Source organism: Homalodisca vitripennis, chromosome 8, assembly GCF_021130785.1.
Source record: "Homalodisca vitripennis isolate AUS2020 chromosome 8, UT_GWSS_2.1, whole genome shotgun sequence".
Taxonomy (NCBI): domain Eukaryota; kingdom Metazoa; phylum Arthropoda; class Insecta; order Hemiptera; family Cicadellidae; genus Homalodisca; species Homalodisca vitripennis.
The window spans coordinates 126,889,489-126,907,675 of record NC_060214.1 but is presented as its reverse complement, the minus strand read 5'-3'; the positions used below and the strand labels follow the sequence as shown (position 1 = coordinate 126,907,675).

At 34.4% G+C, this 18,187-nt stretch overlaps 1 pseudogene; it reads right to left on the bottom strand.

The window, feature by feature from the left end:
• Positions 1–1,009: 1,009 nt before the first annotated feature.
• On the bottom strand, positions 1,010–17,376 carry LOC124368298 (annotated as a pseudogene).
• Positions 17,377–18,187: the final 811 nt, after the last annotated feature.

The window sequence follows — 18,187 nt, the reverse complement described above, 5'->3', positions numbered from 1 at the left end:
GAGGCACTCGCATTTTGGGTGGCGTAGTGTGATCAAGAATAAAAACAAGTTTTGAGTGTGTTTTCCAATAAAGAGTTGAATTTTTGTATTTGGAGAAATGTAGGGGTGTGGTCGATATAATACGTAAGTACCACCCTTTTTTCTTAGCTAGTAACCAATTGTAATTCATTATAATCATCCGCAAATGAAAAATTAGCGTTGGGGGCATAATGTTAGTTCTGTTACTCAACTACATCGTTTTATAACATTCTAAATTCATTGAAAAAAGTTTAAGCGTTGAGGGCATATAACGGAATCTGACCCTCCAGTACATGTTAAAGTCGGAGTAAAGTACATTTTTTTGGTCTTTTCGAAGTAAATGATTTTTGGATATCCTTTGAGAATTTTCTAACTTCTAATAAAGGAAGAGTATTTATATATTTATTGGTGTAAAATAATCTTAGACAATTTAAGAGAAGGCTAGCAAGCTGCCAATTGAACAGCAATAAATTAAACGACTATATTCTCTATATACTTGTAATCCGTTAGCCTCCGAGTTGAGTAAAACTTGCAGTCCTAATATCAAGTGGATTCTACGAAAATGGACCGCATATGTTGAGAAACTACATTTAAAACGGTCAAGGTAAACAAAAACTAAAAATAATTTAACAAATAATAATTTCAATAATGTTGTGCAATAAACATTACGATTAAATACTTTATGAAACAAATAATCAAACATTATAGAGTACATAAAACTTTTGAGAATCAAAAAACGTAAAATGAAGTATATTTTACCTTTTTATTAAGCTGAGAGGTAAAAATAAAGGAAAATAAAGTTAAAATTTAATTCAAAGGTTAATAAACCTGTAGAATAATATTGTACGTTTGTAGATCCTAGAAGTGCCATACAACAATAGTTACAGTGGATATGCACTTGTATTTATTACAAATACTTTTAATAGCATAAGTATGTTTCATCACTTTTTCACTAGCATAGATGTAGGTAGACGTCAATAAAACACTGGTATATGTAATAAAAAGGTTTATTATAGTAGTAAAACATACGATAAAATTAATATTTACAACATAACCTCAGAAAAGCATTATTCTGCACATTCTCAATCGGAAGAAGGATAATAATTAATGGGTATATCACAATGAGTATGTATGAGCTAAAACAACCATCAGACTTAGCCTACTCCTCCTCCAACGAACTTAATTGTAAGAATTTAGTAATGTACATAAAAGAGCGAAGTGAACTACTACTGGTGTAGATGTGTGTTCGTGTTTGTGTTCACGAGAAGAACCGGAACTGTCCGCGTTTCTCTACGCGGAGTCGGCAACTCCCAAGCTCGGTGGTCAGCATGTTCTTGGGCTCGAACTGCACAGGGTACGGTGTCACTGGGGTGCTGTGTATTTCGTAGTTTCTCAGGAACGTGGAGATCCCGACCTTCATCACGACCTTGGCGAACCTTTGACCTTCACCACACAAAACACAAGGTCAGACACATGTTATAAATGTTTATTTATCTAACTGAAGTAATAACATTACATTACAATTAAACTGTTCATGCAATATTCCTCTTTAATTTTGAGAGCAAGATCAATTCACGTTTTTATGTTTTTCATCTAACTTTGCAATATCATATCGAGAATGTTTCAAATTTATAACCTTACTAAGTAGACCATAAATTTTATATTTACGTTGTACGATATGTATTTAGTTGATGACAGTCTTGGTGTGTTCGGTCAACAAGCAGGGGAAACCCCGGTTTACTGTGGCTTCCTGATGTAACTAATGGTTTTTAACTTTTCAGCCTATTACATGGGTTCACTGTGACCAATTTGTGAGAACGCAGACCAAAAACGTTTCAAGTTACAGAGAGTTGCAATGTCGTACATTATTTATATGAACCACGTTTAGTTTTGTGAAAGTTTAACCAGTAATTTACTGAATGCTCAAAATTTACGACAAAGTGAAACTTCACATACTGATTACGAGTATTAGGAAATCACAGTAAATGGATTTTAATAATAAAAACTATAATTTTATTGTGACCGAACACACTCGTTATGTAGGTAAAGACTCATATAGATTTGTACTAATTATCTATACAAATCATATTAAAATATTGTGCCTTAATATGTGTAAACACATTATGTGTTTAGACACTCTTGCTTTACTAAGAGAAAACAATGATACCGTGTCATTGTGAATTATTTCCCAAACACTGAATTCAAAATGAACCTGTCCAGTATTGAGCTCAGAATTACAATTGTCTGGGCAGTGCAAGAGACACAGAGACAGAGAGAGTCAGAGACAGAGACTGGTACACTATCACGCCCAGCTGTGAAGATCACACCCCCAGACCCTCCCCTGCAGTCCTTGCCCTCCGCTCGGGAACCAGCGACACTGAAAAAACACTATTTAAAGCGGATGTATTTGGACAGGAAAAGGTTTTGGGCTCTTTAAGGTAACATAAATTCTGCAACTCTCATTCACACATGATTGCTCAACATGTGCAAAATAATCTTACAACAACATTGTTATAACAATTACTATTTGTAGTGAGGCTTTCATTTTGAAATTCCATACTCTAATATTCAGTAAAAACTTAATAATATTATATTTTTAAATATTTTTTGTTCCCACTCCACTCTGTTCGTCACTGAGTGTGGAAATACAAATATTAACAAAGAAACCAAGGAATTAAAACTATAAACTACTGTCATTAAAGTAAAGTCATTAAGTAAAAATTAGTGTTATGAATAAAGTTGGAATATTAATCACAATTAATGTCTTAAAATTGAAATGGAAAATTAATGATAACCAAATTAAGAAATGTAATGTGAATTTTCTAAACGTAACTCGGGTATTAATGTCTAATGTAACTTGAGTTCTGAATAAAATGTATAGACACAATCACTAATTAATTGTAAATGTCCAAACATTTGAAACTAAACAACACAAAGTTCCTAGAGCATGCATTATCTTGATGTGAGTTTATCATGTTTCTGCAATTTCCACATTTCTACTTGTGCAAGATGTGTGGTGAATAATGATAGTAATTAGCATATAATAGACAGTCTGATTGTTCACCATTACAATGACGTTTTATGAGAACTATTTCCAAATCAAGTGTTAATAGCTTTGTTAGCATTAAATTAACAATATGGATTGCCTGGCCAATGCTAAATTTAAAATGTTTAATCTAAAACCAAAAGAGCTACCATTGAATAAATAATGATCATTTATTTACCTTTATTCTACCCAAATTACGGTACAGGAATAATTAATCTTCTGAATGACTACACTACAGGATGTAAAATTAAATTTTTCTATAAGTCTGAATTCTCTGAAAGAGTAAATGTTTCAACAAATTAAAAAATAATCACCAAACACTACTTCGTAGGAAAGGTGGGAAGTGAATCAATTCGCAAGTTGCCTGGTTACCTAAAGTGGGCAAAATTTGAAGGTATAAATGTTTGTACAATAACAGAAATTGTCAATGTAAAAGATCCATGTTAATCATCTATTCAGGTGGATTCAAAGGGCTTTAGAGGAGTTTGAAGTATCTTTCAACTTGGTTCAATCTTAGAGTGAATAGAGCGGAGAGCAAAATTTAAGAAATTGGAGTTTGGTGAGTTTTTGGTTGAGTTTGTTGAATTGTTCCATACAATATATCGTTGATTTCAATACGAGTTTATTGAAAGTTCAATAGCTTTCACGAAAGTTTTTTCCAACAGATGTTGAGTTATCGTTGAAACAGAAATGATTTGTTTTGAGAACTGATTTTAAAATTTGCACAATTTGATATACATGGCTTCGGAATGAGCTAAGATGAACGAGAGGTACTTCTCAGATCGATTGTGATTCATTAAGTCGGTTCTTTACGACCGAATAATCGGTTTTAATATTTTTCACCGTATACGTATTTCATGAATGAGCTAAGTTAAGTCGAACGAGAGGAACTTCTCAGGTCGATTACCAAGCATCGTTCTGTGGTTCACTCACTCGGGTTCTTTACGATCAAACAATCGGTTAATACTTATTTCATCGTATGTATACTGCAGAAGTGTTGAAATATAACACTCTAGCCGTAAAAATATCAAAGCGTCTTTTTTAAATGTTATTATTCTTCTTTTACCAAATGTTATGATGATAGTGAGATATTGTGTTAATACCTTGACTGCAATCCACTCCTAGATTGTAATGGGAACCGTGTCCCCTCTATCCTATAAACTGTGTCTGTTCTCACCTATGCAAGCCCTCTGGCCCTCGCCGAAAGGCATATATGTGCAGGGCTTGATGTTCATCCTGTTCTCTTTGCTGAAGCGTTCAGGGATGAACTTCTCCGGCTCCGGGTAGAGATCCGGATCATTGTGGAGTCCTCGGGTGGACACAAGGACCTGCGTGCCCTTCTCTATGGTGAAGCCCGTTTCTGGGACCTTGTAATCGGTGTTACACTCGCGGTTCAGGAAGGGCAGGGGAGGGTACTTCCTCAGCGTCTCTGCAATACAATCATGTATACTGTAAATATGGGTTCAATGTATTTACTGTCTAACTGTTCATAGATAGAATCGTTTTTGCAACGTAAATTTCTTCTTCATATCAGCTAATATTCATGTTGTGAAGAATTTATTACAGCTGTTCATACACATAAATTTCTATAAATAGATAGGGTGCTTGAATATGTGAGGCTCAAACTTATATAATACGATTGGGCAATTTAACTTGTAAGATATTATCACTACAGACTGTTATGCCTTAGTCGATTGAGAGCTCCGCAATAAACGTGAGATTTTATTTCTGAGATGGTCAGTGTAAACATATATTTCGATTAGTACAATTCAATACAACCTACTCCTTAATAAAATACACTTTCGGAGGGTGTAATTCAGAAGTGTGTGTGAGACCAAAAACAAAAGTTGTTTTAAATGAGGTTTTTAGAGTACGTTCGGTATAAAATACAAATGTGTGCATAGTGTGCAAAGTTTCGTGTAATTATTACATAGTTAAAAGGCAAAATCAAACATTTGTTTTTTGTTTTTTTTTGTTTTTTTTTTTTGAGGTTATATGTAAGATCCTCATTTTACGTAGTATCCACTAAAATTAATTCTATATAATAACCTCGATAAAACAAACCACACTGTCATTTGAACCACCACTTTCGACAGAGATGCCGTTTTGTGTTAAACCACCATCTACATTGTTTCAAAGAACGGCCTATGAAATCTGCCTTTAGAGAAGAAAGTTTTGACACAAAGAGGAATTTTGATCGACAATTAGATTTTATAGGATGTGAAACTCTTTGAAAACCTCAGAAAGTGTGTTAGTTGGTATATAAAATATCCTAGAACCTTTTTTATGAATTATGTTTAAATGTATATGAGCATTCAATGTTGCTGCATGTATGTCTTCGCCAATGTTGTCGCAAACCCAACCGCCCTACAAAAACTGGCAATGGTCACATCGCAGCCACAGGGCAGCAACCCTTAACTCCAAAATGTGTGACAACAGTGATGCAGATAAGACAGAGTGTTTTCAGCCTCAAATCTTACCGTCAATGACCATCTCGAGGTACTCCAGCGTGTTGAGGGTCTCATAGTTCATCTCCGTGAGTGAGTCCACCTCGGCCCGTACTTTCTCTTGTATCTCTGGGTTCTGCGCCAGCTCGTACAGACAGAAACTCATGGCCCGCGATGTTGTCTCTGACCCGGCCAAGATGAACACGAATGCCTCGGTGACCAGCTCCATCTCCGTGAACTCCACCTCGTTATCTGGAGAACAGTAAAGTCTACACTGAATACATCGAGGATATACGAGCAAGTGTTGCATCTAACCACTACAAAAGCCATCAGGAATTTATGGTACACATTATTTTATTGCTTTTGGTATGTCATGGACTGTTGTAATTCCAGAATGTTTATCTTTAAAATCTATTCCAATGAGACTACAGGATTTAGTAGTAATTTAATCATTGAAATTATATTTCCGGGACATAGCCTACGTGAAGATCGAAACTAGAGGCATGGGCTATTTCTGTACTTTAGAGTATGGAAACTACCAACTATGTCTCATTTCGTATTTTACTGCATTATGCATGATAGTTTGAAATTTGGCACCATTAGAATTTAATTTTTCCAAATATTTACTGGTAAATTTTCTCATTTTGAACAAAAAAGAGCATACCACATTGAAGGAGAAAATAAATATACCAATCAGTTTATATTAAAAAAATTTCAAACTATTTCACATTAATGCAATTGTGGTCTTGTGACGATTTAAACTTTTGAATCTTAGAAATTGTTACAATTAACAACATACACGTATTAGGATAAACATTACATACATAGCTAACATCATATTAACTCAACATACTAATATTCAGGGATAAACTATCTTTATTGTGTTTGTCATTCCATCACCATCGATAGATAAATGATTCAGATAAGACGAATGTTTGGAAGTGTTCCATCTATAATGAGTGTTTTAATACTTATAGATGAAAGATGTCAACCACAATAATTGTTGACCTGTAACTTAACATGTTTTGCTAACTATATAATGGATAATTCATATTTAGATCATCAATCATGTCAGATGTTTAGAACACTGTACTGTAAATGTTTTAAAATTTAAAACATGTGAATTATTTTAGTCGGTGCCCTTATCGCTCACTTATTAAGAAGATTTTAATTTTTTAGGGTATCAAGTATTGCTGATGTGCAGTGTATCACAATTTTTTTAGATATTTTAGAATATCTCTGTAAAAAAATTCCAATTTGAAATGTTAGTACTTGTACTAGTTGATAATATCTTACTTTGGGCCTTGAGACCGCTCTGCCTGAGCTGGATGAGCAGTTGAAGGTAGTCACTTCTGATCTCTCCGGTGACCTCGCGGTGCTTCACAGCGTTCGTGAACATGTCCATGAAGAAGTCGCAGACGGACTGTGGCATGATCCTCATCTTCAGGTGCTTCGCGAACCCGTTGTTGTTGAACCGTATGAAGGTGGACACGAGCCTCTCCAAGGTGGGTGCGAACGTCTCACCGGCCATCTTCACGAACATGGAGTCCCTCGTCTTCAGGACGTCACAGTCGAGGCTGAAGGCGCCGTTGGAGATGACGGCCAACCCGTACCTGGAGAACAGAGGCTGGAACTCCACGATCTGGTCGTTCAGCATGTCCACGTACCTGACCACCTGGTTGGCACACTGCACGATGATGGACAGCATCCCCTTTATCTTGCCGGAGGAGAAATGTGGGGGTGACCTTGTTCCTCGTGGACCTCCACACGTCCCCGTGGAGGGCGAACAGATTAGCAGACAGAGGGTCCTCCAGCTTGTTGGAGTACACCCCTCTGTCGTGGAACACGTTGAAGTCTCTGATCAAAATCGATTTTAGAATCTCGGGGTCGGTGATGAGGATCTCTTTCTTCCAGAGGGAGAAGAATCCGACCATCTTGTGCGACTTGTACTTGTTGTACATGTCGACCAGGATGTCGTGGTACGGCTTCCTGAGCTGTGCGAGAGACGCGAAACTGCCGAACGGGAATGTGGGGTTGTCGTAGGGGATGCCGCGCTTCTCGAAGTAACGGTAGACCATCTTCACGTACAGATAGAAACATAGAACGAACGCCACAGCAGCCATGCTGGCGCACATCACCGATGTAGCCACTAAACCCACCATTCTCACGTGGTTGGGAACCTGAAAATTATATTTGTATTTATAACGGTGACAACAAGTATTAGTTTCATCAAATGAAACAACTCTACTTCTTTGTAAACCCACTTAAACTTAGTGAGTAGTCAATTTGGTCAATATCCAGAAGCAATAAATGCTATGTATAATTATTCAATATTTGTGTGTATTAAAACAGTGTGGGTGTATAATCAATATTAAAACTGTGGGAATTAGTATATTTTTCAATTTTGACTGTACTTAACTGCCAAAGTAACGTGCTTTTATATTGTTATTTTAGTTAATAAATAAAAATTCCATCAATGCGTGTAATATATATATATATATATATATATATATATATATATATATATATTAAACAACTCTTCGGTACTCATCCTGTCATGCAACTAACTGATAGAGTCGTGAAGTAATGATTTGCCTCTCAACCAGATACAAATCTACCTATAAGTAACTTGTACATAAATGTATGAGTCTAATTTCTTCGATTAATCTGCTCATTTGTAGATTATGAATTCACAATTAAATTCGAGTTAGTCTTTTATTAATGCCTGCAATGCGGAAAGGAAAAACAATAACATAATGATTGGAGTGGTCCGTAAAGCGGGAAAAAGTCATCCCTTAGTAATAACTAAGTAGAACTAGCTTTTAGGCCAATAGAGTTAATTTTTCAATATTTACTAATTCAAAATTTTACATTAACTAGACAAAATATTATTATTATTATTATTACTATCTAAACTTTGAACACTTGTTATGCAAGATAGAATGATTATGCAAACGTATGATATGCAAACAAATATAGTATTTTTCGTTATTCCATACGTATTCCTTTGTATATATATACATTTTTATATACTTCCATAGCTAACATAGATTTCAATGATTTTTTACAAAAGTTAAGTTATTATTATTTTTCTACAAATTACTACGAAGTACTTCTTCGTCTGCACTCATAATTAACATGGAACGAATGTTGTAATATAGACAAAAATAAACTCGTCACACAACACAACACACCACTGAAGGGTAAAATTTTAATTTTTTTGGGCGTTAGTAAATTATAATAACTTATAGTTTCTTAATAGACGTTAAATAGTAAAAATATTATGCACCAGAAATTTTACATGTTTTTTTAGTTCTACTGTGATATTTAGTACTGTCACATAAGCCAAGAAACAAAAGAAGTTCGAAAAAGCACAGCTAGCGCCTACAATACAAGAGATACCACGAGCAACACAATTAAACGACATCATTCCTTGCTCGTCTATAATAGTAGGCCTACCACTCACAGATATACAGTAATAACTCTACTCACCTGTTATCCTTTAGGAGTGCGAGACAGTTACTCAAATGTGTACAAATACAAGAATATTTCCTTGTCAGTAGAAGGTGAAGGTCAATATTTCTGAAACACAATAAAAGTAGGTTTTAGATAACGATATCAGCAGTTTAACTACAATACAATCATTTAGTCATTTACTACTCCTAGTTAAATAAGTTACATGTACATGTTTCGATATTTGGTACTAAGGAAATTTTATATTAAGTAGGGATTGTTTTGATTAGTTTGTAGGTTTTAGAACCTTTACATAGTTTACTTACATAATTGTTATTTCTTTTTTCTATTATTGGCTTACCTAAAAATGTTTGTCACAGCGTTTTTACTGCTTTTGTAATGTTTGTTATAGTTTTATGCTGTTTTGTATGTTATTGTTATTTAATTGTTAAGTAGTTATTAGGCATGTACCATTTGACGTAAGTTATTTGAGAAACAGTTATGTACTGAGAAACGCTTCACAAAATAGGCTTTTAATTTATTTAACACTTTCGACTTATATAGTGCGGTTCTGGATAACTTTTGTCACACCCTGTGTTTTATTTATACAATACGGTCTTCAAAGCGGTCACAATAAATTAGTGTTGGTGTTTACAGATAGGGAGCGACGGAGCGATCACCATTACACCTCATATATATACATGTACATGTAATACATGTCGGTACTTCGCCGATAAGTTTTTGCCGAAGACAAAGTAATTTCCTGCTTTCCTGTAAACAAGAGTTTATATAAACTGCACACTGCGAGACGGGAGCTGCGGAGTCACAAGTGCAGATTACACAGGGAGCTGCGGTGAGTTTATATAAACTGCAAGTCACAAGTGCAGATTACACAGGTCACTGTGGACCTCACAGTCGCCGATAAGTTTTTGCCGAAGACAAAGTAATTTCCTGATTTCCTGTAAACAAGAGTTTATATAAACTGCACACTGCGAGACGGGAGCTGCGGAGTCACAAGTGCAGATTACACAGGTCACTGTGGACCTCACAGTCGCCGATAAGTTTTTGCCGAAGACAAAGTAATTTCCTGATTTCCTGTAAACAAGAGTTTTATATAAACTGCACACTGCGAGACGGGAGCTGCGGAGTCACAAGTGCAGATTACACAGGACCTCACAGTCGCCGATAAGTTTTTGCCGAAGACAAAGTAATTTCCTGATTTCCTGTAAACAAGAGTTTATATAAACTGCACACTGCGAGACGGGGAGCTGCGGAGTCACAAGTGCAGATTACACAGGTCACTGTGGACCTCACAGTCGCCGATAAGTTTTTGCCGAAGACAAAGTAATTTCCTGATTTCCTGTAAACAAGAGTTTATATAAACTGCACACTGCGAGACGGGAGCTGCGGAGTCACAAGTGCAGATTACACAGGTCACTGTGGACCTCACAGTCGCCGATAAGTTTTTGCCGAAGACAAAGTAATTTCCTGATTTCCTGTAAACAAGAGTTTATATAAACTGCACACTGCGAGACGGGAGCTGCGGAGTCACAAGTGCAGATTACACAGGTCACTGTGGACCTCACAGTCGCCGATAAGTTTTTGCCGAAGACAAAGTAATTTCCTGATTTCCTGTAAACAAGAGTTTATATAAACTGCACACTGCGAGACGGAGCTGCGGAGTCACAAGTGCAGATTACACAGGTCACTGTGGACCTCACAGTCGCCGATAAGTTTTTGCCGAAGACAAAGTAATTTCCTGATTTCCTGTAAACAAGAGTTTATATAAACTGCACACTGCGAGACGGGAGCTGCGGAGTCACAAGTGCAGATTACACAGGTCACTGTGGACCTCACAGTCGCCGATAAGTTTTTTGCCGAAGACAAAGTAATTTCCTGATTTTCCTGTAAACAAGAGTTTATATAAACTGCACACTGCGAGACGGGAGCTGCGGAGTCACAAGTGCAGATTACACAGGTCACTGTGGACCTCACAGTCGCCGATAAGTTTTTGCCGAAGACAAAGTAATTTCCTGATTTCCTGTAAACAAGAGTTTATATAAACTGCACACTGCGAGACGGGAGCTGCGGAGTCACAAGTGCAGATTACACAGGTCACTGTGGACCTCACAGTCGCCGATAAGTTTTTGCCGAAGACAAAGTAATTTCCTGATTTCCTGTAAACAAGAGTTTATATAAACTGCACACTGCGAGACGGGAGCTGCGGAGTCACAAGTGCAGATTACACAGGTCACTGTGGACCTCACAGTCGCTGATAAGTTGTAATTCGCATCGTCTCGTCACAGACAGAACAAAGATAGGGTTCATGTTCACATCAAGGCTTTCGTCTTGTAGTTCCAGATCGATAATTCTTTAACGTTTCAGTACGGTAATCAGTGAAGTGTCGGTGCTATGGTGACTATACTGCGTTAAGGTGGGTTTTCAAGATACTGTATTCGTTATTGTTAAATTTATAGCTCTAAGGGAGAATGTACCCTTTTCGGTAAAAAATATCAATGTTTCAAAATATATGTTACAAAAATTACGTTTTATGCTCTTTTCAAAGATATTTTAAGTTGATAAATAACCGTCATGAACATTTTCTTTAATGTATGCACTGTCTCCAGACGTCATTCTCTACAAGACAGAGAACTGGGCACGCCATCCCCCTTGGCATCAAATTACACCGCTGTATTTCCATATATAACAGTTCCTTTACAGCGTTAGCCATAGTAGCATTGGTTTTTTTTCAATGCGATGCAGAGTGATACAGACAGATGTATGTTTTTGACAATGTTGACACGGTAAAACTCATACTCCCAACGTAAGTATCAATAACATAATTTGGAACAGACTACTTTTGTAGGTGTTTAAACACTAAAACTAGGAGTTAGTGATTCAGTTCTGTGATTTAATGAAGGATCCGTACCCAAATAAATATTTTGGAAAGATTAGACATTGAACCGAATCGTTTTATGATTGAAGGACTTTACCACCAATATTCGTGACCCACAAGATGTCATTAATTACACATAAGAGAAAGGCAAGTAGGTAATATGAGGATTTGGATACCTGAACAGTAAGAATTGGGACATGGTCTATCAACAAAAAATATATGTAACCGCTATATAAGTTTTAATAATACAAATAGATAATACAACTACCTCTAACTTTGAATGAATAAAGTCTATTAAAGTCTAAGAATTGTTCTTGGGAGATGGAACCACTGTTGTCGAAACGAGTAAACATTCACAAGTCTGTGAGAGCTAAATTTCGGATCAAAGTGCACCGGAAAGATCGTCGTATTATTTATGTTGGTCTTGCATAACACACTGAAGAACGGCAATACATTCGCGAATACAATGTAATACCAGCGAAAACTTATCATGCAATGGTTGAAGTCTGTTGATAAAGATTTGCGGACAGGTAGGTTAAAAATAGTTAGGTGACAATACAATTGTGTCAAATTGAATAAATATTTTCGCCACTGTATCAATTACAACTTACGCAACACAACTTTATAAACTTAGACCCATTACTGCCACGTGGAGTATTTAAAAACATAGTTTTCTATTTCTTCTGTTTTAAGAGAGTTGCGTTAAAGCTATGAATTTAATATTAAAACGTATTTTCATAGAGTGTCCAAATTTTTTCTTATCCTGTTCAAAAACACTGTTAAATTGAAATGTTTAGTAGAAAGACAAATGAACACACGCTATAGATAACATTTTTAAATACAAATCAAACATACAGAAAATATATTTGGTCAAACACGCTACAAAATTGCCTAATGATTTGTTTAAGCATGTGAAGTAATAGACAAACGTCGTATGGAATAAACTTTAACCCGAATCACAAAGAAAATATTTGTACTTTTGTACACTGCACTACAATTTTTCGTAGGTAAATATGTCTTTAAATATTTTATTTTACGAAAACGACCGATATAAGTGTGTTTCCAGTGATCACTAAATATGGCTAAGGGTATATTAGTATTCAAGGAGCCGAGTCTTTTAATATGATACCCTGTTCCGCTACACTAGATACGTCAGTTTTCAAAATTGTCATGCTTGAAAAATATTTTATTTTGGGCCCCAAAGGCTAGCAACAAAATGTTTTGTAATCAAAGCCCTTAGTGACTGTTCACTTTTTTGAGCAAATTTCATAATCGTTGTAAGAGAACATATTCCTAAATGTACAAGTAAATTAAACATTTTGCTTACTAATCTTATAAATTTGTCATTTCAAGTAGCTTATTCAGAAATATACGTTAAGAAATCGTATGTAAAGAAAAATTAAAGTAAAGATGTCTTAGTTTGCCAGGCGAAGTTAGGCCAAAAAACCCTTAACCTGGGGACCAACGGCTTAAAGGTGACTTCCGAACCACCGCCAATGGCCGGGCATGTGTACGCCCCAATGAAACACTTAGATTAAAAATGGTTTATACTCTATGGATACCACTTACCCTTTGGTAGATTTCATTTCTATTTTTGAGTTCTTTGATCACATTTCAGTGCATAATTAATTGTTACCAAGTAATATTTGTTCGATTCACATAGCTCCGACTGTCATAGATCTGGTACATATGTCGTCTAGAACATAGATTTCTGCCTAGGCACTCTGATAAAGAGTGTGGCAGTTGTTATGGAAATTAGAACATATCATCTTGGATGTCTTGAGGAAACTTTGACGCCTAACAAATGATCCTAACATCAAAAAATAAAATGTTTAGAAAATCTTTAATTGTTAGGTAAACTCCAAACTTGTCATCTGTAACACATTGTGCTTAGTTTAGCTACTTGTCGCAGTCTCTGACGAACAAAACAACGAAAACATCGATTTGGAGCTAATAATATGATACAAACTTTTTAATATCTAAACAAACTAAATAATGTTTCACATGAAATGTTAGCAGTAGGTTATATATAATAGACCTTGACAAGTTTTAATACGAGTATTCCTTATTAACACTTAAATATGATTTTCATATTTACTCTTGTTGCAGAATTCATGCATCTTCAATTGTGGTCCGTGGTTCTTGAAACCGATTTGGAGCATATAAACGTTTTAAGATTCTAAAATAGACATAATATTTGCCATTCTACGCCTTTGACAACTGTAAACGCTAAACTATTAATCGCGTAGTGAAAATGCCATACTGTAATAGTGGTTCAACCAATTGTTGGGTTGGAAAATGTTCTTTATATGTTAATTAAGTTCATAGCTCTGTAAAATAACTTCCCTGAATAGAGAAAAAGGAGAACCAGTTTTTTGCCACTCTACGTGAAATTAGGAGATTTAAATTAGGAAATGTAGGCACTTGTGGTCAGGCCTAGAATACGAATATATATATATATATATATATATATATATATATATATATATATATATATATATATATGAAGGTTTTTACATTATTTACACGATTTATAGTTTCAATGAGTGACGTATTTTTATTCGCTGATGATTGAAGGAATGCTATCATCAAAAATATTATTTATAAACATTATATACTTTTGAGTTTTTAAGAAATACATTTTTTATAAATAAAATTATGCAATTTCCTGAAGTTAACTGCTTAAACGATCTAAGAGCTTGAATTAAAGTTAAAAATAATTTTTAAACGCAAATTCGATTCCTGACTTATAAACAAATTCGACCATAAAAGACTTTTGCAGATCTGCCTGACTTAAATACAATACCGTTAGAAGCATTTAAACCTTTTATAAGGACGATCGCTGCTTTACAGTAACTTGGTACAGATTTAGAATATGAACAATAACAATGATACACGATTAGTGGATCCTGCTATAACGACCACGTGTTATAGGTGAGATGCGGAATTGGCATATCTTGTTCTTGTACATTTGTTCCGCACTTTCTAGGTGATAACTAAATTTTTCTTGCAAAATCTCATTGTTATAGTAGTAAATTGAATTAAATAATGTTTTAATTCTATAAAGAAATATTATAAGGTTTATCTGCACCCATAAACCTTAATATACTATTTCACACTCTAGATCATTTCTATTGTCTCATAACAGACAGTTTTTACAGTAAAAAGTAATTATGTATAAAAATTAAAATGGTAACTAAGTAAAATAATTTATGTGGTTTTGACCAATTTTAATAATACTGAGATGCATTTTGTAACAAACCTCTTAGAGAGTAATTTACATACGTTCATACACAACTGCTTTTCTTTACAACATTTCATAAATTTGGAGCATCTATTCTGTGACGTTAATACTAATACCGATTTTCATTACAGAAAAATACTAGATAGCTTAGTAAATTTTTGTTGATATAAACCTATAAAATATTGTATAAATATCAAAGAATACGAACAAAAAATATTAATTAAACCTATTTCTTAAACTTTAACAAAAAGCGTAATAATTGCCGCAACAGACCTATTTAGTAGTAATATTTAGCAAGTATATTACTCACATAAATGAGACTCTCCGGCCAACTAACCAAACCACAAAGGTAAACGAACTAAAAGTGTGCAATTCACGATTGCTTGTTTTATAGAGAATAACTTGCCACGTCATACATTCTAGGATCAGCACGCTGATATCTCTCGGCCTTCAACCCTGAACTCCGCCCCACTCCTGCGTGTCTATGGTGTATTCTCGTTTTAGACCACTTCCTCGTAACAACGAGCAAACCGCCCTCCTCTCGTATTGTTTATGGTATTTTTAGCGATATCGCAAGAGCCGCTCATTATCGTAATTACTGACTGCGGTACAGATGTGACCGCTACGACGCCATTGAATCCTATTTCTTAATACTTGTGTAAAAATATAAAATTACGACGTAACTCCGCAATTCAATTATTTACTACAGAAATGGCCAAACAGTTACACAGAAAATAATAAACAAAACTTGAATAAAACGAATACTTATAACTCATCGTATCGTAAAGTCAGGATCAATATTGAAATATAAAGGGTAAAATTGATTCAGTAAACACAAATACATGTAAGCAATTCTTTTAAAAGTAATACGTAACCAATGAAATATTACAAAGAAAACCCATAATTTATTTAAAATATCCAGTGAACTGTTTCGGAATACATTTCATAATTCCGTATTAAAGTCTCCTATCAATCGCGAAAGTAAACGATGTCGCTTCTGACGAAAGAAGACGTTTTCCTCATCCAATTTAAAGGAGTTGGAAAGCTCTTAAGATAAATTGTTCTGTCATATTAAACACTCAATTGCATTGATTTATAAGGGTTCCACATATTAAGAGTGGTGTTGAAACGGTTTCTCAATTAGAATTGTGAAACTCAAGATTGACTGACATTCAGGCCTTAAACCATTAACTATTCCTCTCGCATTCAGGAAAGACTGCTTGCCGTATCCGAAACTTTTAAATGTCAGATATGTGCGATCGACGATGTTTAAACATCTAATATGCTTCAACACATTACACTTTATTAAGACTAAGATTAGATGGAAGTTCACATAAGTTGAACTGTTTTTACAATAATTTACTATAATATCAAGTATTTCACAAAAATTTTAAATAAAAGCTTACGATTAATTAAATGATGAATAAAATGTTAACGTGTATTATATAACAAACCAATGTATAATATTTTATCTAAATAAAGTTAGTTTTAGTTAAATATATACACTCGTTATTATTTTCTCTAAATAGAGCGATCCTATATAAATTGATAGAAAAGTACCACAAAAAGCAAACAAGGAACTATTGATAATTTATTATTCCTGACCTAATTAAGAATAATAATCCTGTAATTTTCAATATTAATGAAGAATTCCTTTCGGTTTTGTCCTGAACTAATTCATTAGCTTGTCAATCAATAAAGTAATCAAGAGAAATAAGGATTGTAGATTTTAACAATATGTTAATAATGTTTTTAAATACAGTTTATTATATATCAATATTTTAGAAAAAATTTTTGTAAATATTTACCATTCCCAGCTCCCCACTAACTCTACTTTTTGCTAGTTTAATGTAAGAAAGATTTATTTTTATAAATTACAGAATAGACTTTGAAAAAAAACGGTTACTTGGTAATTTGGCCAATAATATTTAGAACTGTGAATCCTAAGTTTTAAAAAACCGTAAACCACAATTTGAAGACATCCGTTTCTCCCATATGCCAAGTCAATGCCGAGGTTTAACTTTACTAGGTTTTTTATTATTTTGTTAAATAGTTGCAATGATTTATGACACCATTTAATGTTAATTTTTTAATTACGCATTATTGTAAGATGATGCGAAATGACAAGAATTTGCTAGAGACAAGTTCAGATTATTTAACTTGCACAAACACTAAAGGTGTGCTCTACTCACCCAGTCAGATGTCCAGAGCTAACACGACTGACTAGCTCGTGTTTGCTAAAACCCTTATATAGTAAAACGTGCAATGAGAAACATTGGGTATATCAGGACTGCAATCTCGAGGTCACCAGACTAGATTCCACACTCACCTCTGTCGCCGCAGCAACTCTAAAAAAGTAAAAACCCCAATATTTATCATGTTTGTTCATCATTTTAACATTCTCAACGTATAAATCAATGTAATTGGGTGTTTAATATGACAGTAAACTCATTATTTATTCAAATTCGTCAACCCTGAAGTCTGAATTCCGTGTTAGTCATAAAATTGTTAAAACGATACTTAAAACCTTAAAATACAATACGTGCAAAACAATTGTATATAATTATGAGTAATCTATGAGCATTGGAAAGAGTTTAATTTAACATCACTAGTAAATGTTTATTCATTTAGTAGCGATATTAATGCTCTAATATCCTAAATAAATTTTAAATATGAGCAAAAATATAACATATTAAATGTATTGACTGCCATATTTTTAAAGGAATCCGATCTTCTCGGAGTAAAACTTTAGTTGAGACAAGTAAAATTGTATTTCAAATATCTTCAGAACAGAAGCCTCTTAATTGAAATTAAACACAACATAAATGGACCTAAATATTACGAAAATTGTATGTAATATATATTTAAGGATGATGCTCAAGGAGTGTATTCTTGTAATGATTATATTATCTAGAGAATCTGCCTATCTGCCGAGTTATATTGTTTAAATTTCGCCTGAGTATAGAAGATTAGTTTCTTGTGCTTAGAGAGCACTAGTATTACTATTATTAATTGAGACCTTGCAGGCATCTAATGATATTTCTCTTACTATAAATACAGTAAACATGTAGTCTAGGAGTCCA